This window comes from Diceros bicornis, chromosome 14 (genome assembly GCF_020826845.1).
Source record: "Diceros bicornis minor isolate mBicDic1 chromosome 14, mDicBic1.mat.cur, whole genome shotgun sequence".
Taxonomy (NCBI): Eukaryota; Metazoa; Chordata; class Mammalia; order Perissodactyla; family Rhinocerotidae; genus Diceros; species Diceros bicornis.
In genome coordinates, this window is record NC_080753.1 from 35,176,187 (window position 1) to 35,191,861 (window position 15,675).

General features: G+C 39.2%; 1 protein-coding gene across 2 annotated transcripts in view; it reads right to left on the reverse strand.

Annotated features, from left to right (window-relative positions):
* The window catches only part of LOC131413915 (class I histocompatibility antigen, Gogo-B*0103 alpha chain-like), a 158,828-nt gene that overhangs the window by 58,909 nt on the left and 84,244 nt on the right, over positions 1-15,675 (reverse strand). The window lies entirely within an intron of this gene.

Here is a 15,675-nt window from a genome sequence, read left to right on the forward strand (position 1 = left end):
AACAACCAACATCTCTAGTCTGGAAGACTGCAATAATGTCCTATGCTTTTCCCTATTGCCTTGTTTGTCCCTTGTCTCTTAATTCCATTCTCAGCACAGCAGCTCGATGGGTACTTTTAAAAGGGAAGTCCTACCTTGTCTGTCTTTGCTCAGAACTGTTTCACTCAAAGTCAAAACTCTCCAATATCCTCCAGCCTACATGGTCTCCCCATTCATCTGACCCCAGTCAGTTATGCTCTGCTCCAGCCATACGGGCCTCCTGACTGTTTCAAGAACACACAGACACACTCCTGCCCCTGTGCATCTGCACTGGAGGTTCCCCTGCCTGGAAACAGCTTGCCCCAGACATCCTCATGGATAATTCCTCACGTCCTTCACATCTCTCCTCAAAGGTCACCTTCTCAATCAGACCCATGCTGACCATGCTAGTAAAATAGCCATTTCCCGTTTCCAGACACACCCACACTCAGGATCGCCTTCTCCATAGCACTTACCACTTTCGAATATAAATATTTCCCTTATTTACTGAGCTTACAGTATATAGTGTGCCCCTTCCCTCTAGAACATATGATCCACAAGGCCAGCAGTTTTCACCAGTTTTTAGTTCACTGATGTATTCTAGATGCAAAAATAGTGTGTCATGTAGCCAGTACTCAAAAAAATATTGGTTGCATGAATCATCATTGTAGAGCACCTCCCTATTCTAGAGATAGTATCTTTATTAATGCAGCCTCAGATCAAGCATTATTTTGTGGCAGCAATAGCACAACATTCACTCACATTGCCATCAATGCCACCTGTACTTTTCTCAAGAGTGCTGCTCTCCCCTCCCTCCTCTCCTGCACACCACAGCTCAGTGTTATATTTCTCTTTTCAGAAAACAATGATGCTTGACTTATGGGCCCTATTTTCCAACCAAATATAAATCTAAATTAGAATCTGCTTTGTAAATCCATGAGTTTGGATTGGAGCCAGCACTTGGTTTACTAGAGCTAAGGGCAGGGAAAATGGGTAGGAGAGAAGAGAAGCTAGAAATCTAACAGGAATTTATCCAAGATGATAAACTATCAAATCTCTCCTCTCTGTTAGTAGTGGAATCTGGTTCCTTAAAAAGGTTGGGGAAAAGAAGTAAAGAACATTCAGGAAACATCACTACAAGGAGGGCAAGAGCTGGACAGTCTGAAAACACATCTCTCAATACCACAGGGTGTCCTGCATGCAGAGGCCACCTGGGCCGTGTGGGGACAGTGACAGGCAAAACGATTCCTGCTGCTGTCAGAGATGAGGACATCCAAAGGAGAATGAGACCAGAACTCACACAGAAGAACAAGAATAGGCACAACTTCCTACAGAAACAAACAAACAGCAAATAAATACACAAAAGATGGAGGCTGAGGGCCAGACCCAGGCCTGAGCCTAGGCTGACCAGGCCATATGAAGTCCCCGGTGCCCACGGTTTTGGAGACACTACAAGACCCAGATGATACCCAAGTCCCTGTGATCACAGGTCCTGGTGGGACAAGATCCTATTGAAGGGACAAGGACAAAGGAACAGAGAGATGACCCAGCAGAGGAGTGACCATATCAAAGCCCATGAGCACCGACTGGACACAGGCCCCATCCACACTCGCCTACTCAGAGCCTTCTCCTGTCCCCACCTGCAACAGACTCAGCACAGCAAAACATGTGAGTTTTGGAAGGTTCTCAGGTTTTATTTCCTCTCTCAAGTTTTAAGAATCTTTCCTGTAATTAACCCACCAACCCCACCTCATGGCAAGAATTTGAAAAAAATTTATATGCAGATTCTTATTTTCAATAGACAGGTAAGAATTTGCACCTCGTGCAACATGAAGGTAAGACAGGGTTATAGGCCCTGTAGACATATTTTCAAAATATAAGCAGAAGATTTAACGTTAGAATTCTACTGTCTTAGAACTCTTTAGCTATTGCTCCCCACTCCCCATCACATTTCCCTAAGTTAAAAGAATTCTGTTTCCCTTCACCCTCAGACCTCTCTCTCCTCATCATCTCTACCTAGATGAAAATATACATGAAACTTTTACAATTGTGGAGTAAAGAAGGATTCTCTAAGCATGACTGAAAGAAGAAAAACCATAAAGAAAAAATAAAATTTCTTTGTCAACAACAAACTCACAAATATTGAAATATATGCTTATAATCAAACTCAAAAACAAAAAAATTTGACAGACAAAAGGGCAACATGTGTCAATGTGCTTGAGCCAAAGACCACCAGGAACACACCTGTGGTTGAACACATTGTAGAGAGGGGAATGTGCACCATGCGAAACTGTGTGGAGTTTTAGGATGAGAGTGTTAGAAAGAATGTATTACAGGATTTGGGCTTTGGTTGGGTGATTTGGGTGAGGCTCTATGAGGCAGAGGTTCACTCTAGATTGGATGTTGTGAGGAAATGGGGGCAGTTCTACTATTGAGCATCTCAATAAATCTTGTCTGTAGACAGGGCCGACTAGAGCAAGGATAAAGCTGTAACTGGAAAGAAACCGCGGTCGCTTATGTGAGCCAGCACTGGAAGATGCTGGTATTTTGTGAGTTGCACGGTGCCTTGTTTTTGTCTGTGCTTAAACAAAATGATGTAGTGGGCTTGTTTTGTCTCACTTTGTCATGGTCTCAGTGTGTCCTTGTCTGATGTGAATGTTTTGTAAGATGGTTTGTCCAACAGGAGAACAACATGGCCAAATGGTGAGCACCAGGCCAGCTTCTGACAACACTGAGGTCTAGTTATGACAGACAAGTTTCTGGATGGCAGGAGCTGCTTTTCTTCTTTCTTAAATTCAATATTTTTACATATGCACATCTCAATCAGAAAGTAATTAAATGTATTAAAAGCAAGTTGGAAAAGAATAAATGCAAATATCAAACAAATATACTGGCAATAAATGTGAACAAAAATGAAAATGTGGAATAAGAAATGGGAATAAAAATTAAAATCTGTCAGCTTGGAAAAGATGAAAGTAAATGATGAGGATATCGAAGAGTGTAGGGAAAATGTACTGTCATACAGCTTGATAGGATTGAAAACTGGAATACAAAATTTCTTTTTTTCCCTCTTCTTACCAACTTTCTCAATTTGTATTTACTCGCACGGTATTATAGGTTACGAAGTAAGTAGTAAAGAGGACACTTAATTTAGTAATTGAATATTAGATTCCCCAGACATGGTCTAAATATTAATGTTACCAAAAGATTATGTAATATAAAATTATTTTTAAGCGTGCCAAGCACAAAGCTGACTATCTTCATCACTCAGAGAAAGTTGTCTAAAGTCCAGAGTCTTTTGCTCATCTGTATCCTGAAGTATGAAAATTAAGAGAAAAAATCATATAGTTAATGATTACATTAAATTTTAATAAAGTGTTAGGCTTTTTTCAGATCTGAGGTACAGATAAGGAGTATAATACTTCTAAATGGCACTTTTGCAAAACACCGCAACAATTTAGGTATGCTTACATTTTGATGCAGAAATTTCTCTTTTAGGAATTTATCCTAAGAAGATAATCACACATGTTCTCAAAAATATTTGTTCAAGGATGTTTCTTGAATTGTGGTTTACAAAAGCAAAAGAATAGAATTTATCTAAATGCTATAATCTGTATAATGATGGTAGCTATAAATAGTGGACCATGTAATATGTCTCAAGCAATAATGCCATGATTTACGTAGAGGGTCATATTTAATCCTCAGAGCAAACCCATGAGGCACCCAACATGTGATCCCTTTGTACAGACAGGGAAAGGGAAACTCGGAGAGGTTTAGGAGGGAGTGGGGCTGAGTTTCAACTCTGGGGTTTTCTTTCAGAGATTTGTTGATTCTTCTTCTCTTAGTTCCCTGTCATCAGGTGGTGGATATGACTCTACACTCCATGCCAATGAACTGTTTCAATGTTCCAGAATGTTTGAGGAAAGGAGGCCACCAGGCTCAGAGCTCAGGAGGACATCAGGGGGCAGTGTGACTTAGCTGCCCAAACTGCAGTAAAGTCCATCATCCGGCATATATTTCGAGGCTTCTAGTAGATCAAGATCAGCTAGATCTAGAGATCCAGTGAAAAGCAAGAATAAGACCCTGGTGATATGGAGCTTGCATTGTCCTGAGGGAGATGGACATTTAGCAGAAATGACAAAGATAAATGAAGTCACTACTGAGCCAAGTGCTGCGAGGAAAAAGTTCGTGATAACATGAAAGCAGATAACCAGGAGACCTGACAGGTCCCCTACCACTATTATCAATAATGTTTAATAGATGTAAAAGATACATGGCATATGAAACAAAAACAGAATTATATGCAATTATATACAATCATGGAACAAGAAAGAGCTCTTGGAATTAAAATATCATCATAAAAATGAATAATTCAGTAGATGAACTGGAAGATTAAAGTCACACTATCACTGAGTAGTACAGATGAAAAGTCATGACAAGCAGGAGAGAAGACCTACAAGAATATTAGTCTATTAATCAAGGGATTCCAACACATTAAATAATACCAGTTTCAGAAATAATGGAGAGTAGGAAATGATAAAAATTTACAAGAAAATTTTTCAGAGTTTACAGACAAAAATTTTCATTTTGAATAGCCTAACCAAGTTCTTACTCCAGTAGATGAAAACAAACCTACACCATGAAAATCACAATGGAGTTTCAGAAAGAGGGTGAAAAAGAAGAAGCCTTGAAAACTTCAAGAGGCAACAAACACAGGCCTGGAGGCTAGAAGACGTTGCAGCAATGCCTTCCAAATTCTGAGGAAAAAATATTCCAACACAGAGTTCCATAACAAGTCAAGATGTGAATAAGGGCTGGGGCAGCCTAAGACATTTCAAATGTTTAGAGTTTGAATATTTTACTTTCCATGTTCCCTTCCTCAGGATAGTACTGGGCAAAGTGGGGAACAATGATGGAGGAAACCAAAAATGGGAAAAATGGGATACAGGCAACAGGGAGCCAGAATAAGAGAGAGACAGAGGGCTGCCCAGGATGAGGTGAAGGAGGTCCTGGATGTCAGCCCTGCCCCAGGTGTTCAGAGAACAAGTTCACGTGTAGCAAGACTGAGAGCTGTGGGACAGGTGTCTTCATAAAGATGAAGTTGGTAGAATAACTGATGTGCTCAAATAAGTTCATGAACATTTAGACTCTGGGCAGAGTAGTGGAATGGTTTAGTAATGAATACAACAGAAACTATGCAAATGAAGAAGCAAGATATTTATTAACTCCAGGGAACATAAAAAGGTGATTCAAGAAAGGAAAAATAATTGTATCTACTAAATTCTCAGTTATGACTAACGTTTACATGGTCATAATAATGCAGACAATACACATTGAGCTCATCAAAATTGTAAAGTGATTATATTGGGAGGATGAGGGTGTGTGTGAAATAAGAGCCAATTCACTAACACTGAAAAACAAAGGAGTATTATAAGCATGGTATTTAGAAGCATAGAAGTAACAATTAGAGAATCTGCTGAAAGAATTAAAACAAGTTGTCTCTAAGATTCAGGAAATGGGAGGGACATCTATCTTCATAACAAGCCTTGTGGAAATATTGGACTTTTTAAAATATGTACATATATTCATTTGATAAAAATAAAAAGACAACATGGTAGGTGAGAGAATGGACTCAAGAACTGCCCTATAAAGAGTGTCATAGAAATGGAGCAGTAATTGGAGGGAGACGTGGGATCGATTGGTGGGTTTTTTATGGGAGGATTTTGTTTTGGTTTATTCAGTTTAATTTGGTTTTGTTTTTGTTTTTTAAAGAGAGATATTATAGCATGTTTATATCCAGGAATGAATGAGCCAGTAAAGAGTGAGAAGTTGATGATGCAGGGGAGGGAGGGGACCTGATCCTGTGCTCAAGCTGAGAGGTGGCCTTAGACAGGAGCAGGACCATCCATCACCACTGCTGTAAAAGCAGAAGATACAGGTAGAGATGTGGGGTGTGGGGGGATGATGGTGCAGTTTTCACCTGAGTCCTTTTTTTCCTGAGTGAAAAAAGAAAGAAGTTCATCACCTAAGAGTGGGGAGTGAGGAGGGAGAGGAGGGGATTGAGAGAAGAGAAAGTGAGAAATAGCCGCCTCAGGAGGAGTGAGAGTGAACTGCCTCAGGAAATGACATCTGGAGACAGCAGTGCTGGGGACCACTGAGCTCTGTGCTCATCCACTTAGAGAGAGAGTTCCAGCACTTGAACAGCACCAAGAGGATATAAAATAGACTAGGAGAAAATGCAACAAAATATCTCCAAGTGTGAGGATTACAGTTATTTTCACTTTGTCACTTATAGCTTTTAACATTTTATAATTTTTCTACAGTGAATATATATTAAATCGTATATAATACATTATACCTATACATCATACTCAGAATAAAAAAGCTCTGTTTAAATTTTTAAAAGGGAAACAGATGGGTAGGAAATTCCAAGGCCAGGGCACAGAGTTGGAAGTGCTGGGCTCCACGTCTGGGCAAAGAACTTACAGAGCCTTTTTTCCATTTCTCAGGACGCTGTTCCCTGTGGAGGCCAAGCAGGATCTCTCCCTTCTTTTTGGGGTGTGGTCATTTATTATTATCTTGTCAGCTCTTTGATGCTTTTAAGAAGATGGTTTTTGCCATTTACATGGCATTTTTAGCTATTTTCAGTGGGAGGATTGGTCCATACCATGTAGCCCACCTTTTTCAGAAATGAATATTCTAATGCAAAATAGTTCAGGGAAAAGCTGATTGGTCCTCGAGTAGAGGATCAGAATCTGATTCTTAACTATGATCTGAGGATGATCTGTCAAGTGTTTTACAAGTGTAAGGGATTTTAATGTAATTTATTTTTGAAAACGTTATTCATTCACACACAAGAGAATTCAAATAATACTCAAGAACATACAAAAATAAATGTCACATCATTACCCTCATCTCTCATTCACCCAAGTCCTCTACCCAGAAACTATCAGTTAACAGTTTCTCATTTTTTTCCCAGAAAAATATATCTATGCATTAACATATACTGTTAAGTAGAAAATATTCAGTCTTTCACCATAAAGTATGATGTCAGCTATAAGTTTTTCATAGATGCTCTTTATCAAATTTAAGAAGTGGCCTTTTATTCTTAGTGTGCTGAAAGGTTTTATTGTGAATGGGTGTTGAATTTTTAAAATGCCTTTCAAAGATGATCCTGTGGTTATTGTTCTTTATTCTATTAATATCATACATTAGATTGATGTCTATATATTCATCCAAACTTGCATCCTGAGATGAAACTTACTGGGTCATAATGTGTTGGGTTCATTTTGCTGATATTTCCTTAAGGACTCATGAGAGACATTGGTCTGAAGTTACCTTTTGATATTTTTGTCTTGTTTTGGTATCAGCATAATGCCTACTTCATAAAATGATTTGGAAAGTATTTCTTCCACCTCTGTTTTCTCCAAGAGTTTGTGTAGGACTGGTGTTAATCCTTAGGTTTTTGATGGGATTCCCCAGTGCATCCATGTGAGCCAGCAGTTTTCTTTGTGGAATATTTTTTAATTCTGAATTTAGTACCTTTAATTCATACAGGATTACTTAGGTTTCCTATTTGTTCTTAATTCAGTTTGGTAGCTTGTGTCTTTAAGGGAATTTGTTGGGTTCAGGTTCAAGATGGCAATGTAGGATCTTGAACTCATCTCCTCCCAGGGACACACCAAGTCTACAGCTACACATGCAACAATTTCCTCTGAAAAAATCCTAAAAAACTAGTGGAGGGACCTCCTCACGTTGGAGAAAATGAGAAAAAAACACATTGGGTGGGCAGAAAAGGCTGACACAAATCTTACCATAAATCCCATCCCCAGCTCAGAGACCCACAGTCAAACCCTGGAGCTTCTCCCTGAGGAGCGAAGGGTTTAGATCTGATATCAGGCACCACAACTTTTAGACCAGCACCTGAGATACGAGCACCCAAAACATCTAGGTTTGAAAACCAGAGGGCTCGCACCCACGAAGCCCGCAGGGCTGTGCTGAACAGAGAAATGGTTCTTAAAGGGCTGGCCTGCAGATTCACTTGCCCTAGGTCCCAGTACAGAAGCAGCCCTTTGAAAAGTGCCTAGTCTTTATGTGAAAGAGACTCTTGCTAATTTTTTTTTTGTGAGGCAGATCAGCCCTGAGCTAACATCCATGCCAATCCTCCTCTTTTTGCTGAGGAAGACCGGCTCTGAGCTAACATTTATTGCCAATCCTCCTCCTTTTTCCCCCAAAGCCCCAGTAGATAGTTGTACGGCATAGTTGCACATCCTTCTAGTTGCTGTATGTGGGACGCGGCCTCAGCATGGCCGGAGAAGCGGTGCCTCAGTGCACGCCCGGGATCCGAACCCGGGCCGCCAGTAGTGGAGCGCGCACACTTAACTGCTAAGCCACGGGGCCGGACCCAGACTCTTGCTAATTTTAAAGTGTTGGTCTGAGAGGCAGGAGCATGTTGTGATACTCTCCAGGGATGAAGGCTGGTGGATGCCATCCTTGTGCTCTCCCTCTCCCTTGATAAAGCCAATGAGTACCATCTTTTTCTTGTTTTTTTTTTTTTTTTTTGAGGGGTGCCATCTTTGCATTCCCTCTCTGCCTCACTACAACCAGCGGGTACCATCTTCATGCTCACTCTGCTGTGCTCCAGAGCAGCAGTATCTTCTGATGAGGAGCTTCTACACACATCTGGTTTTTGTGGCTGCCGCCCAGGGAACGCCCCTTGATTACCTGGCTGGAGGCCAGGGGGGCTTGTGTTCCTGGGTCCCATGGAACTTTGACAATTGGAGAGACAGTTCTTAGCAGACTACCATTCCTAGGGCACTGCACAGATAGCAGACTGAAACACACCTTCAGCCTTTCTGAGAAAGAAGCCTCTTTGCTTGTCCTGGAGCTTTGGTCTGAGGTGCAGACTTCTGGACTGGCACTTGTCTAGGGGCCTATGGAGCTACTCTTAGGGAACAGAGGCTGGTGGACACAATCTTTGCATTCTCCTTCTGTCGTGCTCCGGCAGGCCAGTAACTTCCAGAAAGGAGCTTATACCCTTGACTGGTTCTTTGACTTTTGCAGCTGACACCTCTATATCACCTGGCTCTGGTGACCAGTGGGGCTTATGTTTGCAGGTCCCACAAGACTATAACCAATTGAGAAAGAGTTCTTAAGCAATTATGACCCCCAGGGCATAGCAAGAGCCAACAGACCCAGGAGCTTAGTCTTTCTGTGAAAGATGCCTCTAAGCTTATCATCATAGCTGCAGCCTGAGAGGCAGACTTCTAATTAAAGACATATCTAAGGGCTGACTGTAAACCTTTCCTAAGACCTTGGAGGGTGGTCACTATCTTTGTGCTTTCTCTCTACCATGTTCCAGAGTGCCAGCATCTCTCAGAGGGGCACTCTTATACATGTCTGGTACTGCAGTTCCTATGTCTAGTGCCTTGATTTTTGCAGCTGCTGCCCAGGAGATACGCCTTGATTGCCTGGCTCTGGTGGATAGGGCGACTTGCATTCCTGGGTCCCACAGGACTGTAACAACTGGAGAGACAGTTCTTAGCAGGCTACGACCCCCAGGGCATTGCACAGACAGCAGACTGAAACACTCCCCCAGTCTTTCTGAAAGAGACCTACTTGCTTGCCCTGGAGCTTTGGTATGAGGGGCAGGCTTCAGGTGTGCACACATCTGAGGGCTACAGAGGTGCTCTAAAGGAACATAGGCTGGGGAACACCATCTTTGTGCTCTCTCTCTGCCTTACTCTCGCTCACTGGTGTCTCCCAGGAAGGAGCTTACATAATCATGTGGAGCCCTGGTTTTTGTGACTGTCATCCAGGGGACACCTCCAGATTGCCTGGCTCTGATGCCAGGGGGGCTTATGCTTGTGGTCCCACAGGATTATATATATTTTCATTCTTTAAAAGCTGCTGCCTGAGGGTTTGGCTTCCAACCAACCTGAATCTAGATGCTGACTGAGATCCTCCCCTTTGGGACAGTGACAGGTTTTGAGACACTCTCAACTACTGGGAGCTAAAAAAAATAAAATGGGCTGCTTGAACAATCATAAAGGTTTGAGAGACAAACAAGAGCTATGGCAAGGTTGAATGATAAGTTTCATCTCCTACACAAGGCCAACCCTTCAAGACTGGGTGAGGTGGATGTTTCATCTAACACATAGAAACCAACACAGAGAGTCAAATAAAATGAAGAAACAGAGGTATGTGTTCCAAACAAAAGAACAAGATAAAATATCAGAAAAAACCTTAATGAAATGGAGATAAGTAATTTACTTGATAAAGAGTTCCAAGTAATGGTCATAAAGATGCTCATTGAACACTGGAGAAGAATGGATGAACATAGTGAGAACTTCAACAAAGAAATACAAAATATAAGAAAGTACTCAACAGAAGACACAGAGCTGAAGAATACAATAACTGCATTGAAAAATACACTAGAAGGCTTCAACAACAGACTAGATGAAACAGAGTAAAAGATCAGTGGCCTTGAAGACAGGGCAGTGGAAGCTACTCAATTAGAGCAGCAAAAAGAAAAAAGCATGGAGAAAAGTGAAGATATCTTAAGGAACATATGAGACAACATCATGCAAACTAACATTCACATTATATGGATCCCAGAAGGAGAAGAGAGAGAGAAAGGGAAAGAAAACTTATTTGAAGCAATAATGGCTGAAAACTTCCCTAACCTGGGCAAGGAAAGAGACATACAGATCCAGGAAGCCCAGAGAGTTCCAAATAAGGTGAACCCAAAGAGACCCATACCAATACACATTATAATTAAAATGTCAAAAGATAAGACAAAGGTAGAATTTTAAAAGTAACAAGAAAAAACAACTTGTTACATACAAGGGGACCCCCATAAGGCTATCAGCAGATTTTTCAGCAGAAACTTTGCAGGGCAGAAGAGAGTGTCAAGATATATTCAAAATACTGTAAGAAAAAACTTCCAAACAAGAATCCTCTATATGGCAAAGTTATCATTCAGAATTGATGCAGAGAGAGAGAGTTTTCCAGACAAGCAAAAGCTAAAGGAGTTTGTCACCACTAAACCAGCCTTACAGGAAACGTTAAAGAGATTTCTTTAACCTGAGAAGAAAGGGTACTAATTAGTAACAGGGGAGCATATGAAAGTATAAATCACACTCGTAAAGATAAATATACAGTGAAGTTAGTGGATTAATCACTTATAAAGCTAACATGAAGGTTAAAAGACAAAGATAGTAAAAATAATTGTAACTATAATAATTTGTTAAGGGATACATGAGACAAAAAGGTGTAAAATGTCACTTCACTTCAAATACATCAAACCTGTTGGGGGGCAGTAAAAATGTAGACCCTTAGAATGCATTCAAAGTTAAGTTGTTATTAACTTAAAATAGACTGTTACGAATATAAGTTGTTATATGTAAGCCTCATGTTAACCACAAAGCAAAACCTATAGTAGACACCCAAAAGATAGTGAGAAAGGAATATAAGCATACCACTAAAAACAGTCATCAAACCACAAAGGAAAAGAGCAGGAGAAAAAGAAAGGAACAGAGAGGAACCACAAAAAAGCCAGAAAACAATTTGAAAAATGGCAATAAGTACATACTTATCACTAATTACTTTAAATGTAAAAGGACTAAATTCTCCAATCAAAAGGCATAGAGTGGATGAATGGGTAAAAACAAAAGACCCATCTATATGCTGTCTACAAGAGACTCACTTTACTTTAAGGACAAACACGCTGAAAGTGAAGAGGTGGAAAAAGATATTCCACGCAAATGGAAATCAAAAGAAAGCTGGGGTAGCTATACTTATATCAGAGAAAATGGACTTTAAAACAAAGACTGTAACAAGAGACAGAGAAGGACATTATGTAATGATAAAGGGGTAATACAACAAGAAGATATAATATTTACAAATATATATGCACTCAACATAGGAGCACCTAAATATACAAAGCAGATATTAACAGACTTAAAGGGAGAAGTAGCAATATAATAATAGTAGGGGACTTTAGTACCCCATTTACATCAGAGGATAGATCATCCAGACAGAAAATCAATAAGGAAATACTGGCCATAGCAACACATTAGACCAGATGGACTGAACAGATATATACAGAACATTCCTTCCAAAAGCAACAGAATACACGTTCTTCTCAAGTGCTCAGGGAACATTCTCAAAGATAGATCATGTGTTAGAACACAAAATAATCTTAATGAAATTAAAAAGATTGAAAGCATATCAAGCATTTTTTCCAACCAGGGTGGTATGAAACTGGAAATCAGTTACAAGAATAAAACTGGAAAATCCACAGATATATGGAGATTAAACAACATGCTACTGAACAATGTGTCAATGAAAAAATAATTGAGAAATCGAAAAATACCTTGAGACATATGAAAATGGAAATACAATATATTGAAACTTATGAGATACAGCAAAAGCAATGCTAAGAGGGAAGTTCATAGTGATAAACGCCTACCTCAAGAAACAAGAAAAGTCTCAAACAACCTAACTTTACACCTTAAAGAAGTAGAAAAAGAACAAATGACACCTAAAATTAGTAGAAGGAAGGAAATAATAAAAATCAGAGAAGAAATAAATGAAATGCAGACCAAAAAGAAAATAGAAGAGATCCGTGAAACCAAGAGATGGTTCTTTGAAAAGATAAACAAAATTGATAAACACTTGGCTATGCTCACCATGACAAAAAGAGAGAGGATTCAAATAAAATCAGAAACAAAAGAGGAGATGTTACAATTGATATCACAGAAATACAAAGGATCACAAGAGACTACTACAAACAATTATATGCCAACAAATTGGACAACCTAGAAGAAATGGATAAATTCCAGGAAACATAAAACATTCAAAAATTGAATCATTGAGAAATAGAATATCTGAACACACTGATTATTGGTAAGGAGATTGAATCAGCAATAAAAAATCTCCAACAAACAAATATGCAGGACCATATGGCTTCATTGGTGAATTCTACTAAACCTTCAAAAAATAATTAACACCAGTCCTTCTCAAATTCTTCCAAAAAATAAGAGGAGAGAACACTTCCAAATTCATTTTACAAAGCCAGAATTACTCTGATACCAAAACTAGACAAAGATGTCACAAAAAAGGAAAATTACAGGCCAATATCTCTAATGAACATAGATGCAAAAATTTTCAACAAAAAATTAGTAAATTGAATTCAACAGTATATTAAAAGAATCATACACAATGATGAAGTGGGATTTATTTCAAGGATGCAAGTATGGTTCAACATTTGCAAATCAATGAATGTGGTACACCACGTTAACAAAATGAAGACTAAAAATCATATGATCATCTCAACAGATGCAGAAAAAGCATTTGACAAAATTCAACATCCACTTACAATAAAAACTCTTAACAAAGTGAATATAGAGGGAACGTACCTCAACATAATAAAGGCCATATATGACAAGCCCACAGCTAATATCATACTCAACAGTGAAAAGCTGAAAGCTTTTCCTCTAAGATCGGGAATAAGACAAGGATGCCCACTCTCACCACTTTTATTCGACATAGTATTGAAAGTCCTAACCACAGCAATAAGGCAAGAAAAAGAAACAAAAGGCATCCAAATTGTAAAGGAGGAAGTAAAACCATTGCTATTTGCAGATCACATAATATTATATATAGGAAACCATAAAGACACCACCAAAAAACTTTTAGAACCAATAAGTGAATTCAGTAAATGTGCAGATAAAAAAATCAATGTTCAAAACTACGTTGTATTTCTATACACTATTAACAAACCATCAGAGAAATTAAGAAAAAATTCCATGTATAATTTCATCACAAAGAATAAAATACCTAGGGAAAAATTTAACCAAGGAGGTGAAAGACCTGTACGCTGAACACTATAGGACATTGATGAAAGAAATTGAAGAAGACAAAACAAATGGAAAGATATTCCATGTACATGGATTGGAAGAATTAATATTGTTGAAATGTCCATACAACCTAAAGCAATCTACAGATTTAATGCAATCCCCATCAGAATTTCAATGGCGTTTTTCACAGAAATAGAACAAACAGTCCTAAAATTTGTATGGAAACACAAAAGATCTCAAATAGCCAAAGCAATCTTGAGACAAGCTGGAGGCATTATGCTCCCTGATTTAAAACCATATTACAGGACCTGGCCCAGTGGCGTAGTGGTTAAGTTCACGTGCTCCTCTTCCACTGCCCAAGGTTCTTGGGTGGGTTCAGATCCTGGGCGTGGACCCGAACACCTCTCATCAAACCATGTTGTGGTGGTGTCCCACATACAAAGTGGAGGAAGATTGGCGTGGATATGAGCCCAGGGACAATCTTTCTCAAGCAAAAAGAGGAAGATTGGCAATGGATGTTAGCTCAGGGCCAATCTTCCTCTCCCTCTCTCTCGCTCTCGCTCTCTCTCTCTCTCTCTCTCTCTCACACACACACACACACACACACACACTATATTACACAGCTATAGTAATCAAAACAGTGTGGTATTGGCATAAAAACAGACACATAGATCAGTGGAACAGAATAGAGGGCCCAGAAATAACCCATGTTTATATGGTCAATTAATTTATGCCAAAGGAGCTAAGAATATACAATGAGGAAAGGACAGTCTCTTCAATAAATGGTGTTGGGAAAACTGGGCAGCCTCATGCAAAAGAATGAAAGTGGACCATTATCTTACACCACATACAAAAATTAACTCAAAAAAGATTATAGACTTGAATGTAAGACCTGAAACCAGAAAACTTCTAGAAGAATCATAGGCAGTTTGCTTTTTGACGTTGGTTTAGCAGCATCTTTTTGAACCCCACGACTCACCAGGCAAGGGAACAAAAAGAAAAACTAAACAAATAGGACTACATCAAACTAAAAACTTCTGCACAGCAAAGGAAACCATCAACAAAATGAAAAGACAACCTAACAATCGGGAGAAGATATTTGCAAATCATGTAACTGATAAGGAGTTAATATCCAAAAGATAAACAGAACACTTACAACTCAACAACAAAAATACAAATAACCCAATTAAAAAATGAGCAGAGGACCTGAATAGACATCTTTCCAGAGAAGATATAATGATGGCTAACAGGCACATGAAAAAAATGTTCAACAGCACTAATTAATAAGGAAAAACGCAAATCAAAACTACAATGAGATATCACCTCATGTCTGTCAGAATGGCTATAATTAACAAGACAAGAAATAACAAGTGCTGGAGAGGATGTGGAGAAAAAGGAACCCTCAAACACTGCTGGTAGGAATGCAAACTGATGCAGCCACAATGGAAAACAGTATGCGGAGTCCTCAAAAAAAATTAAGAATAGAACTACCATGTGATCCAGCTGGTCTACTCTTTTTTTTTTTTTAATTTTTTGTTTATTGCAGTAACATTGGTTTACAACATTGTAAAAATTTCAGGTGTACATCATTGTACTTCTATTTCTGCATAGATTACTTCATGTTCATGACCAAAATACTAATTACAACCCATCACCACACACATGTACCGAATTATCCCTTTCACCCTCCTCCCTCCCCCCTTCCCCATATACAGATGGCCAACAGACACATGAAAAGATGTTCAAAATCACTAACTATCAGGGAAATGCAAATCAAAACTACAATGAGATATCA